The 20732-nt window shown below is 44.1% G+C and overlaps 1 pseudogene; it reads left to right on the top strand.

Annotated features, from left to right (window-relative positions):
• Window positions 1–19820: 19820 nt before the first annotated feature.
• Window positions 19821–20431, top strand: LOC142448856 (ran-specific GTPase-activating protein pseudogene; annotated as a pseudogene).
• Window positions 20432–20732: the final 301 nt, after the last annotated feature.

Genomic DNA, 20732 nt, shown 5'->3' on the forward strand with positions numbered 1-20732 from the left:
GACATTATGCGTGATACAGTAGAGGGACAGTGTAAAAGAGGCAGGTCCTCAAAGAGATGGATTGACACTGTGGCTGCAACAATGGGTTCAAGCACAGGAACAATTGTGGGGATGACACAGGGCTGGGCAGTGTTTTGTTCTGTTGTACAGAGGGCTGCTATGGGTCAGTACTGACTCAATGGAATGTAACAACCATCAGGACAGTTGTACCCAGACCTGTAGGGTCATTTTGAATCAGATTCAACTTGATGGCAATGAGTTTATTTGCTTGTGTTTTTTAGGTATTATTGGGCATTCCTTGGCTTCTTAAAACTGTAGACAATTCTCATAGGATGTCATCTTTCTCTGTATGTGTATTTTGGTATCTAATCTGCTCATTTACAAGTTACAAATTATTGCATTTACAGCTGACCCAACATGGAAACTAGCTAGACATAGACATAACAAAGAAATCCCTATTTCCACTCAGGATCACATTCACCAGTATAGGGGTTGGGATTTCAGCACCTAGTTTGATAGGAAACCATTCAATTTAGAACAGAGATGAAACTCAATTTGATCAATTGCTGCTTTTCCAGTGTACTCGTGCATTTGTAAGGAGTTGAGTTGAAACCACTGATGAAAAAGATGCAAGAAATGGCCTTGAATCCCCATTCCTCATCTACATCTCTAGATCACAGAAGGGAGATGCCACCTGTGAAGGACATTTTATAAAGAACATTTCTTTGTACCTACTAGGCTCCCGATAGGTTTCACTATATAAAAATGTGAATGTTGTATGTGAAGGGTGGCTGGAAAGCAAGGAAACAGTTGTCACAAGTCACCTTATTGTTGTTTTCATTAAAAGGGAGCAGGGTGGGGTGTCTATTCTTTCAAGAATCACTGTGAAATGCAGGAAGATGATGTTTAAGCAATCTCATTGTTAAAGCATTTATGATGCACCCATCTTCAAAGGCACTTTAGTTAGTGCACAAAGAAGTTGTCTCAGCCTGACTCAGTTTCTTGGTTTATAAAAATAGAATAAAGGCATTTCCACCTCCCTGGGTAGAAGACTCTTAAGACTTGGCGAGATTCTTCTGTGCAAAAGGGCTTCACCACACATTAGAAATAGGTAATATTGAAATTTATGTCAGCATCACCATTAAATCTTTCCTCCAAGGGACTGAATTTTTTCAATGTTGTGTCCTTAATTCTAGCCACATCATAAACAAGAAGAGGAAGAATAGGATGATTCAAACACAAGGCAGGAGAACTTCTTTGTTGTTATTTTTCTAATTTTCTGTCAAACGAGTTCTATGATCCTCCAGGGCCTCTGTTCCTTCACCTGGGCAAAGGGAGAACTGAAGTACATAAAAGCCTAAGGTTTCTGCCACAGTGCCAAGTTCAACGGTAGAAGCTTTCATCCTTTATGACATACGTGCGCACAATCACTTCCTCCCGAGACTTTTTTCTTTTTGATTTCAAAACTGTTCATTTCTAGCTTTTCTTTAGGTCCTTGGGTAATTCTTGCTTAACTAAGCACCTAAAGGTGAGTGGTTCAAAGCCACCCAGTGGCATTGTGGGGAAAAGGCATGGTGAACTGATTCCAGAAGGATTACAGCCAAGAAAATTCTATGTGCCCTCTAACAAATGGATCCCCATGAGTGAGAATGGACTTGACAGCAAGAAGCACTAGGTGTTACTAGGGTCCACTGGGCCTTTTTGTCGACTTTAGGCTGGTTCGTTGTCTCCTTTCTTTCTCATAGAATAAGGACCCTAGTGGTGCTGCGGAATAAGTGATGGGCTGCTAACCACAAGGTCTGTGGTTCAAACCCGCCAACTGCTCTTCGGAAGAAAGATGAAGGAAGCTGCCGATGCCCTTAGAGATTTACAGTCTCAACAACGTTATAGAGGATCGCTTTGAATCAGAATTAACTCCGTGGCAGTGGGCTTGCCTTTTTGGGTTGACCTGGTAGTGTAAATAGTCCTTGTCCACGGTTTTGGTCTCAGCTTTCTTCTTTTATCTGTACTGATGCCTTCAGGGGTTCATCGCTGATCTTGCTGTGACTATCCCCTCTATGAAGAAGACTATCCGATTTCTTTCTCTGGTCTTGACCGCCTTCCTGAAATCCCTGCTTCCCACAGCACCCACCAATGGTGTACATTTCCCACAGAATGTGAAAGCACCATCTCAAGTTCCACAGGCTTTGTTTGTTTGTTGTGGTTGTTAAGGTCTTTCTAGCAATCCTGACTTAAAGCTACCATGTGGACAACAGAATGAAACACTGCACAGCCCTGCGCCATCCTCACAATTGTTCCTGTGCCTGAGCCCATTGTTGCAGCCACTGTGTCAATCCATCTCCTTGACGGCCTTCCTCTTTTTTGCCCCTCCTCTACTTTACCAAGCGTGATGTCCTTCTCCAGGGACTGGTCTCTCCTGACAACATGTCCAAAGCATGTGAGACGGAGGTCCACCATCATTGCCTCTAAGGAGAATTTTGGTTGTTCTTCTTCCAAGACAGTTTTGTTTATTAATTTGGCAGTCCATGGTACTTTTAATACTCTTCATAGCACCGAAATTCAACAACACCTTCGGTCTTCCTTAATCGATGTCCAAATTCCACATGTTTACGAGGCTACTCAAAATACCACGGCTTGCATCAGGTGCACCTTAGTTCTCAAAGTAGCCTCCTTGCTTTCTAACACAGGCTTTAGAGAGAACCAATTCATGTTTTATGACTCCACTGTATCAGTTATATTTCAAGTAGAGGCACAGAACCACCCCATGAGTGTGTAAAATAAGAGTCCCCAGGTAGTTCAAGTAGTTAACATCCTTGGCTGCTAACCTACAGATTAGAAGTTGTATACCACTCAGGACTACCTTAGAAGAAAGACTTGAAAAATCTATTGAAATCACAATGGAGCACAGTTCTATTCTGACACACGTGGGGTTTCATGAACCAGAGTGAATTTGACAGTAACTGGGTTTGGTTTCCTGGGGACAGAACTTCACACAATCATGCAAGTTGATAAAGGAACTGTAATGCTGCTGTTTGGGTTCCTTGTGTAGCTACTGAAATTGCAATGGGCCAGTTGACTTGGCAGTTGGAAAGGAAAGTTGGGCATGTGAACAAGAAAAATAATAATCTATGAAGAAGAACTAGAAAGAGCATCTGTCTCTTAAGCCTCCCACGGTTACCTTGGTCATGTTCTGGGACCCTTCTTCACAGACCTTGGAGAAGTTGTGCGAGAGGAGGAGAGCTAGAAAGAGCTATTGGAGGTAGATATCCTAGAGGAAGTATATTGGCTCCAGGCTGACACTGTGGCAAAGTAATGACTACTGAGCTTACATAGTTCCTGGCTTTCTGAACAAAATTTCACAGCAAGCACACACACACACACACACACACAAATAAAAATTATGATTTGGCCATACTTCCTTCCACATTTAGAATTCAGGCCACATTTGTCTTATGGTCAAGACTAATTTAAAGTCACGCAGAAAATGGAATTCTGGGAGAGTTAAGAACATAGAGACACCACAGCAAATCCATGGACAGGTCTGCAGGGCCAACCACAATCCCAACTATGTGGGCACCCCTCCACCCCCAGAAAAATGCACTTAGAGGACAGCACTGAAGCTACAGCTCAGGGAGAGGGGTGCACCTGATCAGAGCACACAGGAGCAAACAAAGAGGGAAGGGGAGAGAGTTGAACACATCCTAGCCCAGCAAGCCCCGAGGATGATAGTCCTGCGGAGAGAAGCCAATGCACAGAGAGGACCATAGGGGCAGCAACACCACGAGACTTAAGGTCCCTCAGTGACCCATAGCGCCACGGGGGCCAACACTGGAGACATAGTGTGCTGATCTGACCCTACCACACCGGGACGAAACTCTACGGGTGTGCAACAGAGCATGAAGGGGAGAGAAGCAATGAAGTCCCCAAGGAATATGAAAAAATAGACTTTGGTGCCAAGGCAGGGCACCCTGTAAGACTTGACTGTAAAACACTCATAAAGTTCAACCAACAGACCTGGAGCTATTTAGAGGCTTTACTTTGTTGTTGTTGTTGTTGTTTTGGGTTTTGTTTTCTTCAGTTGTTTTGTCTTGGTTTGTGCTTATTATTGTTTCTACATGTCTATCTAGATAAGATAGACAGGATAAACAATCTGGAGGAGAAAACAACTAACAGTTCCCTAGGGACATGTGAGAGGGGAGGGGGGTAAAGAAGGGGATTGTCAACAAGCCCAGGGACAAGGAAACAACAAGTGATCTCAAATCAATGGCAAGGAGGGTGGAGGATGCCGGGTGGGGATTGACTAAGGGCAATGTAGACAAGAGGAATTACTGAAACCTGAATGAAGGCCGAACATGATTGTGGGGCAAGAGGAAAGTTTAAGGAAATAGAGGAAAGAACTCAGAGGCAAAAGACATTTATACAGGTGTAAATACAGCATGTACATATGTAAATATATTTATATATAACTGGAAGGAAATAGATCTTTGTGCATATACTTATATATTAAGTATTAAGGCAGCAGACGGACATTGGGCCATTACTCACGTACTCCTTCACCACAAGAATATTTTGTTCTAATAACTCAGCATTTTGTGATGCTCACCTTCCCAACACAATCACTAATGACAAAATGGGTGCATAAGCAAATGTGGTGAAGAAAGCTAATGGTTCTGGGCTGTTAAAAGTTATAGTGTCTGACGTCTTAAAGGCTTGAAGATAAACAAATGGCCATTTAGCTGAGAAGCAACAAAACCCACAAGGAAAATCACACCAGCCTATGTGATCATGAGGTGTCAGTGGGATCAGGTATCAGGCATCAGAAACCCAGAACAAAAAATCATATCAATGTGAATAAGGGGAGGGTGAAGTGGGGACTCAAAGTCCATCTGTAGACAATTGGACATTCCTTACAGGAGGGATACAAGGAGGAAATAAGCCAGTCAGGGTGCAGTATAGCACCGATGAAACATACAACTTTCCTCTATTTATTTTATGCTTCCTCCCCACCCCCCACTATCATGACCTCAATTCTATCTTTAAAATCCAGCTAGACCAGAGCACGCATGTACGTTGGTACAGATAAGAGCTCACAACACTGGGAATCCAGGACAGATGAACCCTTCAGGATCAATAATGAGGATCGTGATACCAGGAGGGTAGGAGGAAGGTCTGGGGAACCGATCACAATGCTCAACATATAACACCCCCCCAGGGGATGAACAACAGAAAAGTGGGTGAAGGGAAACAGCAGACAATATAAGATATGAAAATAATAATAATTTGTAATTTATCAAGGGTTCATGAAGGAGGGAGAGTGGGTGAGGAAGGGGGAAATGAGGAGCTGTTACTAAGGTCTTAAGTAGAAAGAAAATATTTTTAAAATGATGACAACATCTGTACAAAAGTGCTTGATGCAATGGATGGATGGATGGATTTTGATGAGAGTTGTAAGAGCCCCCAATAAAATTATTTTTTTTAAAGAAAGAAAATGGAGACACCTCATCTACTTCCTCTGTATGATTTAATTCTGTTCAAGGCACAGTGTTTCCCCTTGTTCAGAAAAAAATCAGGGAGTATTATGCAAGCCATTGCTCTCCCTTATCCCAACATCTGTTCTCCTGTTAAACATGTGCACAGTAACCCTTCCACTCATCCTAACCTGTTTATTCTTCTCTGTCTAGCATAAAGCAATTGGAGCTTTCATTTTCTCTTGCCTGGATTGCTACAATAGTCTCCCAAAAGAGCTTCATCCTTAGGAGCACTTCCCCCTTCAATCCATGCCAGGCCTCGAAGGCCACCTTTCTTCTCGGTCCATACTGTTGACGGCATTCCCACTATTTACAGTTGAGCTATACGTCTCAAGACTGGAGGCCAAGGCTGGAAACCAAAATCAAAGTGAATGGTAATTTAAAGGGTGGTTTCTAAAAGGCAGGCTCTGGGTTCACATCTAGGCACGAATGAAGGGAAGGCTTTAAATCGATGTATCAGGACCCACTTCTTTCTTATATCCGTATTATTATTCTCTATTATAGTCTGGATGGGCCTCATTCATGTAATTCCCCCCTGCCCAATACAAGACTCCACTGTGCCTCACATCTTGTCTCTTTTCCTCAGAAAACTTGACAGTAAGTGGGGTTCTCTCTTACCAACAGTTCCAGCACAAGTGCTGGGTTTTTCCCCCAGTTGGCACTACTGCTGTGGTATGGCAATGGTTCAAGTTCTCACTTTGGCCCAGAAAGCAGAGTTCGCCGGCTGCCTTACATATCTCCATAGACCACCTTAACCAACATCAGACTAAAAGAGGGGTGAGATAAATTCCCCCCAAAATTGATATGCAAATATCAGAAGTGGATGCTGGGCAGGCAAACTTCAAATGCCCTCTCCAGGACACGAGAGTGACAGCCACCCCGCAGACCCTGCCTGTGCTCCCTTAGACATTGTTGTCTCCCTCAGTGCATACCTCTTTCAGCGTTCTCCCACCAACCATAGCATCCATTGGTTACGCCAGGGTGGGAACATCTAACTCTTGGGCCATATGAGGGTCATGAAATCATCAATACCAACTAAGGGCACATGCTAAAGAAAAGCCATGCCAGCCATCACATTGGGGTAAATTAATTAAATGTTTGACCAAGGATAGCAGGCCAGTTTTCCAGATAGCAATTTTGTCTGGCCCTTGAAGGATGTTACAAATATCCAAATGACTCTTGGCAGGAAAAAAACAGATACCCACCCTTGTTTTGTTTTCCCCCCACCCTTGTTTTAAGCCTACATGCACAAAGTTGTGTGGCATGTCTACTAGTACACACCTGTAGTCAAACATGCCAGAAGAGGGATGTTATAAACATGAACACAGGGCCTGCTACAGACCATTTCTCTAAAGTGCAGTCTTTCACCAAATAAACTCTCTTTTTCATCTTTGGGTTGTTGTTGTTTTTTTTGTTTTTGGTGGGGAGTTTTGGTCGTTGTTCTTTATTCAAAGATATTTGGTTTTAAGCATAGACTCTGTGTGTTTATGGAAATCATTCCAAGTGAGTTTCCCAAGCAGTGGCACTCATGAAACATTTTAATGTGAATGTGATCGTATTAATTCTTCCCACTTGTGTTGGGCTTTGCATCTTCAAGACACTTTGCAAACATCATTAACTAATTAGTCTTCAAGATGCCTCTCTGGAGGTGTATATGTATTACCTGGAGTTGCAGATAAGGAGGCAGCGTAGCGAGGGATTACACAACTTCCAAGAAAACCATGAATGTGTCAAATATAATTTTATATGAATTTTCCCTTCAAATACAAACTCTACCCCAAGTTCACGCCATACAGGAGGATGAAAGACTCAGTGTGCATATCTCACAACAGCCGCCTGCTGCACAGTGGAATGAGTTCACATGAAGAGTGTTGACATCAATTGCATTAGGACTACCTGAATAGAACCCCACAGATCATTGTGGGCAAGAGTATGGACTCCTTCACAGCAATGTCTATCTAGTAAGAAAGAATGCCAGACACAAGGGAATGAAATCTTGTCATCAAAGAGAAGTTATTAAAAGGCAAAAAAGAAGAGAAAAGAAAGGTGAGATGAGCTAGCTGGGTTCCCTTGAAAGGGAAAAATGTTCACAGTTAGTGGGAGGAACCAATAATATAGTGCTTTCTGGATTTCTGAGGATGAATTAGCAGAATCTACTACTTACCATCAGGCGAGTGCCAGCCAGTGGAAGTTACCATGTTGGCAGATGGCCAGGATTTCTAGCTATCAACCTGCTCTCTTATCTGTTAGATCTCTCTCTCTCTCTCTCTCTCTCTCTCTCTCTCTCTCTCTCTCTCTCTCTCTCTCTCTCTCTCCCTCCCTCCCTCCCTTCCCTCTTTCCTTCCCACCCTCCCTCCCCCTCCCTCCCCTCTTTCCTTCCCTCCCTTCCTCTCTGCTCTCTCTCAGCTCTGAAATGGAAAACACAGATCCAACTTGGCCTGCAGAGTAGCATATCAACCCTGTGATAAAGTGCTTCACAAGAGCCAAGTCCTTTGTGCATTGCAGTGAGGTCGTTTGCAATGGCCACAATTCCTTCTCTGACCAGGACTACATCCTTTACCTGAGATCAGGTGGATGCCCCTGCGTGGCTGTACTTTTCCCTGGGATTCAGGCGAGCAACACATCTTCCAACTGGTGTGCTCCTAAGGTTTGAAAATGAAGTCCTGTAGGGAACTCCTTCTAATTGCCAGAGTGAGTCACTTTCTTTTCCAAGCAAAGAGGTTTCTGTTGGTGACATTAGAGAGCAGGCACTTGTCTGTATTGTAACAGCTTAATTATAAGTATGGGTATAATCACACAATCTGTCATTATACCCATAGAATCTGTCATTATACCTTTTTTCCACCCTGAGAATTTGTACTGCAATCACCATAACACTATAACAACATGAACAACAGACTGCCTGGCCTCCCCACGATCATTTCGTTGCCATGCCTGGTGGGGATGTGAGCTGGCAGCTCTGGATGAAAGCACCGACTCCGGTCTTGCAGCGGAAAACAAGCCTGAATCCTTCGCAGGGTTTCCAGGGCGCCCTGTTCATTTGGCTCTCTCGAAAGGACAGCCAAGCCCTTCCCGCTCCTCCCAGCCTAACACACCCTCCCTCTGGTTTCATTTGTTTGAAAATTGCAGAAGAAGAAACTACCCTTCTGCTATGTTATACCCAAACCGAGTGAAGTGGAAATTGCACGAGGAAACCTATCCATCTGTTATCCCTCCACTCAGCAGTGGATAGAATTTATTACACCGTGCATCCTGCCCCCTGCCTCTGCCCGGCAGCCTGTGGGGTGAAGTGCGGGTGGAGAGGGAGGCTCGGGCTCAGGGTGGGGGCGACTGCCTTTGCAGCTCCATCCGCAGGAGTAGCAAACCTATTTATTACAACGCCAGAGTCGGGCCTCATAGAAGCCTGCGGAGGGGAAGAGGAAAGGGAGCGCTGGGGACTGTAAAGTAACGCTGGACCCCACCAGCCCTCCCTCCCCCCAATCTGCCTGAACTAGGATGAAGCAAAGCGCCAGCTGCAAATTCCGAGAAGCCTAGGCACCCACCCCCCTGTTTGAAGCAATCCGTTTAGAGGGACACCCTGTGTCTACAGGGACTAATCTAATTCAGTAATGGCCAACTCCCGGGTAGCGGTTACTCTCCAGGGCAAGAGAAGAATGCCCTTTCTTTGAACCCTTTAGAATTTGGAGTATTTGTGGAATACCCATCATTGGAGTATCCTGGTAATGTATAGGTTCAGTTATTTGGCCCTCTGTCCACACCAGGGTTCTTTAGTCGTTAAAAAAACAAACAACAACAACAAACCTGAGCTCAGGGTCATCTAGTCAGTGCTGACTCACAGCGCTCCTCTGTGGGTTTGCAAGCCGGTAACGGGAGTAGAAAGCCTAGTCTTTCTCCTGTGGAGATGCCGTTGGTTTTGAACTATAGATCATGAGGATCGCAGCCCAAAGCATGACCACTTCACCACCAGAGCTCTTAGGGCAATGGCTAATTGAGTTCCACACCCTTCAAGAATGTACACCGGAACTAAATCTAAAGCTCCAGGTGCCTCTTAGACAATATTCGTAGACCTCTTTATCGTCCCAGAAAATATGGCATGTAACTGTGTTGGTGTGAATTTTCTTTGATCTATTCTGGAGTAATCCTAGCAAAATGAAAATACTGACTAGCTGATTCTTACAGGAATAGTATCCCTCACAGACCAACAAATATAGCCCACTCCTTTAATACTCTCTCCCACCTACCCTGGGACCTTAGAAAAGATAAAGTAAGGTCTTCTTTTTTAATCAGGCTGAAATTTAGATCCAGCAAGAGCATCAATATCTGCTCGAAATAAAACTTAAAGGGCAAGTCATAAAGTATTTCTATTCGTGATCTAGTTCATAGGGTGATTTTTAAAATGCATTTTAACATGTCCTGCAGTTCGTGGATGAGTCCTGACAAGTACTCTCAGGGATACACTTATTTGTCACCGTTTTACTATATGCCTTCCCCCCAAAGCCAGAGCAAAGCAGCGGCTTCTGCAGAGGGAAGACGCTGGCTCGTTCAACTCAATGCAGAGAAGACAGCTGAGACCTTATGGCAACTGTCTACTGAGATTATCAACAGTGACTCTTGATAGACTTTCCTGACGGACACAGAATGGTCGCAGCGACTTGGGAGGTAGACATTTTAAGAAAATGGCAACATACACTGGTGAAGAAAATATCGGGGAGATTGCACTTGGAATTTTTCCCTCCATCATGTCAATGTACCTACACATTCTTCAAGGGTAGCGAGGGCTGTCCTATGACAATGACTTTGGGAAACCTAACCCTACACCTTGATCTTGCCCTTACAACTTCTTTTTATTTCCCAAGCTAAAAGAACTTTTAAAGGAAACTAATTTGAGATCCTCAGGAGGTCAGCGTTACTGTTTTGTCCTTATGTAAATTGAAGAGCCCAGTGTACTTCAGAGAAGGATTGGAAAGGTGGAGGTTAGGGGATATGTCAGGAAATAATTGCTTTGCATTTTGTTTTTTATGTTTAATAAATGCTCCCATGGTATTTCGAGCAGCATGCCTGTACTTATCCTTATAGTGAAGAGGCTCTATAACATGCTAGCCAGCAGCCAGCTGTCCCTCTTTTTGTGCTGTGCTGGCTTCCATGTTGCTATGCTGCTGGAAATCGTGTCATTCTGGTGGACACATTGCAGCAGAGCTTCCAGATTAAGATAGACTAGGAAGAAAGGGCTGGTGATGTATTTCAAAAATTAGCGAGTGAAACACTTCGGATCACAATGCAATATTGTCAGATACAGCTCTGGAAAATTAGTCTCTTAAGTTGTAATTAATTGTACAACAACCGCAACAACTGACTACAACATCCTCACTGATTGTGAGACTGTCCGTCACTCACAAGACACAGTGATGCTCCTGTTAGCTCATTCATTCATCCAATCACTTATTCATCCAAGATTTTATTTTGTGGGTCAGACACTGAATGTGTTGGGAATAAAATTCTGGAGGGAAATAAACATGATATCTGCCTTTATAGGGTTTAAAGTTACATGGAAATGACATAGTAAGCCATAGCGGGCTTAATAAGAGCTTAAGTGTGCAGTGTTTGGGAGAACTTAAAAGGGTTGCAGTCTAGATGTGGAGGTAAGTATTCTCAAGATGCTGCAGTGTTGGTTTTGACTTACAGCAACACTAACAACAACATGGCCCTAGAAGGTGGAAGTCAACTGGTTGCCAAGAAGATGAACCTCTTCACCTAATGTCTCTTAAACCACATGCTAAGCAAATTAACTAGGGAGACTCAAGTGCAGCAAGATAGCAGAGTTCAAAAGATCCTAATCTTAAGGGCAGGAAGACGGAGCTGGGCTCTCGCGTGTCCTGGCTGTGTGACCTGGCAAAATCATTCAGCTCGAGTCACATTCTTTTGTCAACAGCAAGCCAATAACATAATCTCAGTGTACCGTAAGGGTGAAATGAAACCGGAAACACGAATGCCCTGTACGTACGAGAAAGCAGTAACATTCGAGCCCATTGAATTGCTGCGGAAGAACTAAAGTGATGGTTAGTGCTCGAAAGGCAGTTCAAATCCACCCAGCAATGCTACCGAAGAGCACCGCACACATGGCAGGGAGATATGTGCAGTTGGTTAAACTTTGTTCAGTCATTCTGTCGTGCCACCAAACATGAAAGGATTCTGCATAGCATCCAAGACCTGTCGGCAGGTGTCTGGGATCATCAGCAGCCGTTTCTGGTTCAATTCATCCAAAAAGTGATGGCTGTTTTCCTTGGGGAACAACCAGGTGATCATAGATAATGCCAATGGATACGTTTCTCCATGCTAACTGCTTGTTGGCCTTTTTCTTCTCTGCCCTCTGATTGCACTTGCCTTTGCTCTGCCTGCTTCTCCACTCAATGCTTGGCATAAGCTGCCCAGGGCTCATGTAGTAGAGCCCTCCCTCGTACTTCCTACCATACTCGGTGCTCCCTGCAAGAAGCACGAGGTTGAGGGGAAATGATTAGTAATCTCGGCACTGCGGTTCTGATGAGACACCTGCAGCATAATCATCCAAATCAAATATTTGGCTCAGCTTCTGCAGATGATATATCTTTTCCTGCAACTACTTAATGGCAGCTTAGTTGAGCTTGTACTGAGAATGAAGAATGTATCAGGCAAAGGAGAGCTGCTTCCAGCTCGGTCTCGCCGCAATCGGTCTCAGCGAAGCGGCCTCCACATCTCAGCCTTTGTATTATATGTTCAGACACTTCCGGTTCCATCAGCCAGAAGGGACAGTCCTAGAGGAATGGAAAAAGACAACTTAATTTGCTGAAGTGATTCAGGAATGAATAGTTAGCTGTACCGCGAAGGACACACCCACACATGTTCTCTGACTCTCACCACGGTCTGACACAGGGGCGGGCAGCTTGCCAAGCCCTTAGGGAGATGTTGGAGCTCAGCAGATAGAAAGCACCAATTCATCTTCAGGATTTACAAGTGAGATAACGGGCCCAGATTTCATGGTGGGCTCAAAACTGGAACCCAGGGTTGCTACTGCCTGACAGAGTCCTCTCCACTAAGCCACTGCAGGTCTTGAAGGCAAGCCACCCACACCCCACAGAATCCTACATGGTAGCTTCATTATAACCCCATCTATTCAGTGTGGTTTCTAGGTTGTCTGCTCTATTTAAAACATTTTCACTTGGAAAGACATATTAGGCTTAAAAATCACAGGAAAGATGTGAGGCTAGCGTATCCCTGACACTATACATTGAGTTGCTTTTCTTAGCTTGCCATTTTGTTGGAACCACCAGGATGTATTCTAAGAACCATATTCTGAAAGTTAATCATTTTTGTTTGTGTTAGGTTAACAAAACATTATTGTGGTTCTCCAAGTGGACACACACACACACACACACACACGCAGGAAGGGGATTCAAAGGCTCATGTAAAAATTGAATTAAAAGATGATGGAGTTTTTCCAAAACCTTTTTGAAGACTGGTGTGTGTGTGTGTGTGTGTGTGTGTGTGTGTGTGTGTGTGTAAATATCCACATCGAATCTGACACAGAGCAACCTTAGGCACAACAGAGGGAATCGCTGCAGGTCCCGCACCGTCCTCACCATTGTTCCTGTGCTTGAGCTCATAGTTGCAGCCACGGTGTCACTCCATCTCTTTGAGGGCCTTCCTCTTTTTCACTGACCCTCTACTCGTCTCCAGAGACTGGTCTCTCCTGACAAGATATCCAAACTATATAATAAGTCTCACCATCCGTGCCTCTAAGGAGCACTCTGGCCATACTTCTTCCAAGACAGATTGGTTTGTCCTTTCTAGCATTCCATGGTACTGTCAATATTCTTCTCCAACATCCAAATTTAAATGCATGACTTTTTCTTCAGCCTTCTTTATTCAATGCTCAACTTCCACATGCATGTGAGGCCATTGACCATCCCATGACTTGGGTCACATGCAACTTAGTCCTCAAGACAGTCTCCATGCTTTTCCATATTCTGAAGGGGTTTTGAGCAGCAGATTTACTTCATCTGCTTGATCTCTTGACTTCCATGAGCATGGCTGAGGATGATCCAAGCAAGACAAAATCTTTGACAACTTCAATCTTTTCTCCATTTATCAGAATGTTACCTATTGGTCCAGCTGTGAGGACTCTGAGCTTATTTACATCCAATTGTGATCCATACTGCAGGCTGCCATCTTTGTATTTCATCAGCAAGTATATGTGGGTGTATATGTGTATACATAGATACGCTATTGTCACCGAGTCCACTTCTGGCTTCTAACAAACCCAAATGACAGAATAGGACATCCTCATCGGGTTTTCTAGCATGTAATCTTTATGGGATTTGATCACCAGGCCTTTTTTCCATGGAGCTGCTGGACGGGCTCAGACTGCCAGCTTCTCAGTCGCTGGGGACTTAACCACTGTGCTAAAGGGCTCCATTTTATATCTGTGGATCAGAACCCTCACCAGGATAGTGTGATCAGATTTGTTTGGTAGAAAGATGACCAAGGGCAGAACCACTTGACCTCCTAGTCTATTTCTCCTTCAGGACACCATGAGCTACTCTCCTGAAAACATGCAGACAGGTCACTAGGAAGAGCGCATTAAGAAGACTCTGTGATTCAGAAGTGACCGTGTTACATAATAAGGAGCAAAGATTCCATCACAGCATTCAGGGTCATCGTCATGACTACAAGCAGCATGACTTACCTCATGCATGATGGTATCTTTAGGCATCAAAAATTGACCTGTGCATATAATGATTTTTACTAAAGAAGTAACAAAAGCCTGTATTTAGAAGTTAACTTTGACCCCAACCAAATAGCTTTTAATTGTCTCCAAACAACTTTAGACATCTTTTGTACACATAAAATACATTTGAAGTAAAGGACGAAGTGAACTATTTTATCAGCATTTATGCTTAGACTCAGGGACGATATCTACTTATAGAATCCTATCATTGAATCTGATCATTTTAGAGGAAACTTAGGGTTATTTTAAAGCTGATCTTGGGGTTTCCATAACCCTCCTTTATAAAAAGGTTTATTGTATACCCCCCTGAAATAAGCTTTATGATTAAATGAATGAGTCAATCAACAAATCTATTCATTTATAGAAAGATACCAAACAGATATGAGTGACCTAAGAATGAACAAGTAAAAGAGAACAAATTGGTTCGGGAATATAAATGCTGACATTTATTAAAGGAGAACCTTTGGGCGCATTGGAGTCACTGGGAGACTCTTCCACATGTACCCCAAAGCCTTTCTCCAGATCAATAAATCATAATCGGTGGCATACAGTGTAGATATCCGTATCTTTTTAAGTTTTAGGGTGTTTCTAGGGTACTTCTGAAGTTGTAGGAGCACTGTGCGGGGGGCGAGAGGGGGGTGGAATAGGTTAAGCATTCAGCTGCTAGCCAAAAGCTTGGTAGTTGTAACCCAACCAGTAACTGCTTTGCGGGGAAAGACACGGTGGTCTGCTCATGTAAGGATTGCTGTTGTTGTTAGATGCCGTAAAGTTGATCTCAAGCCCTAATAAAGCCACGTGATACCATCCAACTGCCATCTCAGGGTTCTGAAGCTACGTCATCTTCACAAAAGCATGTCATCTGGTCTTTCTCCCAGGGAGCCACCTTTTCAGTTAACAGCCAAGAATGTAGCCATTATTCCCTCCGGACTTCTTCTAGTAAAGATTCCATGCATCTAGGTTTTTGGTTGTGTGAATCTTTTTTTTTAGCAAGCATTTTTAGAGAAAGAGATACACAATTTTTTGAGTCCTCTATACAGAGGGCACCCTAAAAAAAAAAAAAAAGATTCCAACCTGCAAGGCCTCGGGGTCCGTTCGATTCTTCTCCATGACATCAGTGTGAGTTGAAGTGGACTGGGCCAGTTCTTAACAGCAACAGCAACCATGGTTGGTCCCCTGGCCTGAAAAAAACCTTAGCTGTCCACTACCGTGTATTTTTTAATAGTCGAAGTTGTGAATGGTGCCACATTTTCCCAAGGCTGTTTGAAAGTTCTAGTCTGGCCTCTCAGATTCAAGCTGTCGCATTATTCTGCTTCCTGCCAAGCAAGAGTGTCCCGACATTGCTCTGGACCCAGAGCCCATTACCTTAGTTACAGCGGCCTTCTTTTTAGACCTGAGAACGCCCCACCGCCCCAGAATGAACGCTACAGGGTGGGGCTCTGATCCGAGGACAGTGAGAGGACTTCGGGTGGACAATTCCCCCTTGACCACACAGAAAGTGGCGTTCCTCTCAAAGTAGCCCAGAATCCCTCATTAAGATGCTGGTGGTCACAAAGATGCGCCTTCCCAAAGCATTTGTTTGCTTTGGAACGGAACTGTACTAAAAGTAATTTTCCGGACCCTGAGTCCAGGGTGCTGACTATTTGCAGAGGCAGCAGGTGTGGAGGACACACACCTGTTTTAATTGCTTCGTGAAACCTTGTGAGGTTTGTTCCTGAATCCGAAAGCAAAACAGAGGCTTCCATTTCAGTTCGGGGGCTTACAGACAGGCCAGATGGAACTCTGTTGACTATGCAAGCGAGCGTCTTTTTCATTTGAAAGGAGAAATCACTGCATCACGTCATATGTAGAGTCATCTTAGAGGACATCTTTCTTCATTCTATACAATGAACCATGAAGAAACACCTGTTTCGTTTCTTGGACTCATTTGCAACTGCTAGCTCAGAGAGAGATGTTGAAACAATATGATTAAGCCACTTAAAATTTATATACGTAGTCACTGAAAAAAATAGCAAAACAGGCAGCTTGCCTTACTGCTTTTTACCAATGCCGTACCCTACGCTTTAGGTAATTAAACATTTCTGTTCTTGATTCTAGACGAGGGTGACAGCTACTGCTTCCGTTTGCCTGGACTAGAGGGTCTTTCTGGAATGAAAGAATTTGAGTGCTAAAGCAAAAATAAAGTCTCAGGAAACAAGGACAAGTTGACCACCCTCTGATAGACACAATGCTTGAGGCACTGAGGGGACCTGTGACTTCCCAAAGTCATGTGTATTGGTGATATTGCTATTTCTGTTTTCTTACACTGACATTTAGCGCATGATCATTTGGTGAGATGTGTGATGGCCAAGAGTGCGGGGTGTTGTTCTATTAGCAAAGACTGATCGAAGGGGGTGAGTCATTCCATCTTGCGTGACTTGAGTATCACCTGAGGCAGCATTGCGTGTCTATCCATAGGACTTACTTTGCGTCGCCTTCGGCCATTGAGGCGAACCTCAAATCAGGGTTTTCTCCAGTGATTTTTCTGCCACCCATCTGTCTGTTTTTCAGACTGAGGAGGCGTATGTGCTGCTGTGAACCTGGAAGCTGTGCCACCAGTATTTCAAATACCAAAAGAGTCATCCTTTCTGGGCAGGTTTCGGACTAAGAAAGACCTGGTGGAAATGGCCAGTGAAAAACAGAGGGGTTACTGTCTGATCTACGGCTGGAAAATGAATGCCCCTAGGCTAGAAGGCACTGTAAAAAGGTGCAATAATGAAGTCAGAGCATCCTAACAATTGTGAAGCTACCAAGGTCCCTGAGAGTCAGAGTTCACTCAGCAGGCAATAACAAACATGCAGCTTCACAAAATTCTATACCTTAAAACTCAAACTTTAATGTACATTGGAATCACCTTGGAATTTTCTTAAACTACAGACTATGAGTCTAGAAGGTAGAGGAAGGACTCCCCATTCTGTATCTCTAACGAGTGCCCGGGTGCTCCTAGATGGCTCAAAGACCACAGTGTGGATAGCAAAACCCTGGAGCTCCTTACAGGTACCTGGGCGAAGTAGAGCTCCCTTTATTTATGTGGAAGACCATGTACTGTTTGTTCCTGCATTTTAAAAAACACACTGGTATAAAAGCAACCAACCCAGCAGAGGTTTAATGCACACCTGCTCCCAAACTCTGCCATACCCCGTTGTTCCCAGCAGGCTGGTTCAAGATGCTGTTCTCCCTGAAAACTCATTGCCTCATCACCTGCTTTCCGGCACAGCATCACATAAACTCTGGGGCAGCAACACCAGTTCTGTAGTTTAATTAAAAAGAAAGTCTCTCCAATACATAAAACAACAAAGAAAAGCCTCCACGGATGATGGCCTTGTAGACCCCAACTAAATGATGGTTTTCATTTGCAGAACCCTCGGCTTGACCCATGAAAACAGGAGCTAACACAGATGCTCGGTAGGCTAGTACCTAGGACCAATTTCAGGAGGGAGCACCCAGCAAGATGTAAGCTGTAGGGGAATCGGACCCAATCTAATTAGGACATGTTTCAAAAGCCAAGTGCGGAACAGAAGAGCTCCTGAGCAGGGTCACTCTAGAGCAGAGAGCCGGGGCCCAACCTTCCAGGCACTTTTAGAGCATCCTTTGTGCAATCAGAACATCTTAGTATTAAACTTGAGGCAAAGAACCACTGTGGGTTCAAAGACATCTAAGTACCTCTCGCCGGAGCAATAGTCTACAATGTTACTTGATTTAATTATCTGTGGCAGAATGTAGTAGTTTTTATTGTTTTAGTTTGATATATGAAGGTTTTCAGAGGGCAACGCAAGGCCTACAAGGAACAGCCAGGACTCGAGAATGCATTTTTCCAATTCAGAGTTAAAGCGTTGCTTCCCTTGTTGACCTCCCAGACTTATGACAGAGTCAATTCAGATGTGAAAATTAAGTGGTCACTGAAGAAAGATATCTATAGACAGGCAGGAACTAAGAGAATTATGAAAATTAATTTTACATGAGCCCTGGAAATGAAACCTCCTTGCATAATTCTAGAACAGTGTCTATGTAGGGAGGCAAATGACCTTGGCCACACAGACTGGGAAGAGAAATCAGGTTTGAGAGAAGGGCTGGTCCCAGGTTACAGCGAAGCTGCTCAGAGCCTTATGGAAACCAGGCGCAGGTGCTGCTGCCTATTTGATCATTTAAATTCGTTATTGTGGCTGGTAGGGTGAACTTGGGTCACTACACAGAGCAGAGACAACATGTTAGGAGCACAGAAGCCCATTGAAGAGCAGAGTCTATGTCCACCATGGAGATGCTTAAGACAAAATGAAATTTTGTTGTCAATAATTTAAAATAAGGTAATTTCTCTCTCTCTCTCTCTCTCTCTCTCTCTCTCTCTCTCTCTCTCTCTCACACACACACACACACACACACACACACACACCATGCACTGAGAAATAAAAAGAAAGAGAAGATGTAGGAGCAATGGTTCTTCATCCTGCCTGGTACCAGGTATTAGAACCAGAATATGTGCTCATCTGGAGCGTGTGGGTGATACAAACATTCCATCAAAAGCTAGGCTTAAAAAAGAAAGGGGGAAAGTTGCCACTGAATCTACTCTGACACAGGCCCAAATTCTGTGTAACAGTTTTTCAATGGCTGATTGGTTGATTGAGGGGGGGGGGGGTGTAAATTGCCAGGCCTTTGTTCTGAAGCCCTCTGGGTGTGTAAAGTATGTTAATCCCTTGCAACACCCAGGGACTCAAGTTTATTCACAGAGTGAACTTCAAGGGGACAGGGATCACTGTGGAGACACTTCACTGAAGAACTCACTGGTTTTCAACAGTCCAATTGGAAACAAACTCATTGATAAATCCAGTGATTTAAATCCAAGCTTTTTGACCCAAGAAAAGGACCTTTGACTACTGTTCATTGTGGTGAGCAGAGTTGGCAGCTTTCTGGCCCCTGTTTTGCTTGATTTCACTCTTTACACTTGGTAAACATCCACAAGTTCATCAGAAAAATGTCTACATTTGTGGACAGGAGGAAGGTGTGCATCAAACACAGCGAGTGAAAGCCAAGGTTAAAACAGAGTCTCTGCTATGACACCACATTTTGAATTATGTTGATATGGACCCAAAAAGGTGTCAGACATGTAAAGTCATAATATAGTAGAAGTTATTACTGTCCTCTGAGATTCTGGGCGACTTTTATTTTCTCTGCATTTATAGTTTGCATCCCATGAGCATGCATGTGTGTGTTTATGTTTCTTTTGATATGATTTACGATTTTGGTAAAATCTACTGTAATTCAGTAACTGGCAGGAGGGGTGGGTTGTTACCTGGCAGGCACCTCCTCTCTTCCATGGAGCCCTGGGGGTGTAGTGGTTAAGTTTGGGGCTGAAATACTAAAAGTCGACAGTTCAAAACCACCAACGGATCTCAGGTGAAAGACTGGGATTTCCACTCCCTTAAAGTCAGTCGGACAGGAGACGCAGAGGGAAGGAGCAACGGCCAGCTGCTGAGAGCCCATCAAAGCCGCCGCACCCCATGGCAGCCACCAAGTATTTGCATGAGGATCCGGACACCACCGAAAACATAGATGAGTCTAATCACGACCCCCAGGTGGAGCCGATTGTTTCCCTACCCGAACAAGAAATTACGACGCTGGAGGAAGATGAAGAAGAGCTTTTTCAATGCTAGCAAAGCTGTACGGCTTGCCCGGGAGAACGACCTTACAGAGTAGAAGGTGCGGGAACGGGCGACGTGGAGCTCCTGAAGCACAGGGAGAAGGCGAGCATCCGCTTGCTCATGCGCAGGAATAAAACGCTGAAGATGTGAGCCAACCCCCACATCACACTGAGGATGGAGCCTAAGCCTGGGTCACCAACACCCGCGCCGACTTTGCCGATGAGTGCCCCAAGCCAGAGCCGCCTGCCATCTGGTTTCTAAATGCTGAAAATGCACAGAAGTTCAAAACAAAGTTTTAAGGGTGCAGGAAAGAGACTGAAGAGGGAGGAAAGAAAGCAGGGGGCAGGGAAAACGGACGCAGAGAAGGTGGCTGAGGGGCTCTGTCTGTGAAGGTGGACCGTGAAGAGGCTTCTGGGACCAAGGCACCTGAAGGCAAGGAGGCCAAGGAGGAGGTGGAAGAGAAGCAATAAATGGGCTTATATTTAAACAATTTTGTAAAGTTAGTCGGACAGTATAAAATATGACAAAATAATAATTTATAAGTTGTCAAGGGTTCATGAGGGAGGGGGTGGGAGGGAGGGGGAAATGAGGAACGGAGACCAAGGGTTCAAGTTAAAGAAAATGTTTTGAGAATGATGATGGCAACAAATGTAACAATGTGCTTGACACAATGGATGTGTGTATGGATTGTGATAAGAGTTGTATGAACTCCCAATAACATTATTTTTTTTTAAAGTTAGTCTCAGACGTTTGGACATGCCCTCACAGAGG

This window comes from Tenrec ecaudatus, chromosome 5, assembly GCF_050624435.1.
Source record: "Tenrec ecaudatus isolate mTenEca1 chromosome 5, mTenEca1.hap1, whole genome shotgun sequence".
Taxonomy (NCBI): domain Eukaryota; kingdom Metazoa; phylum Chordata; class Mammalia; order Afrosoricida; family Tenrecidae; genus Tenrec; species Tenrec ecaudatus.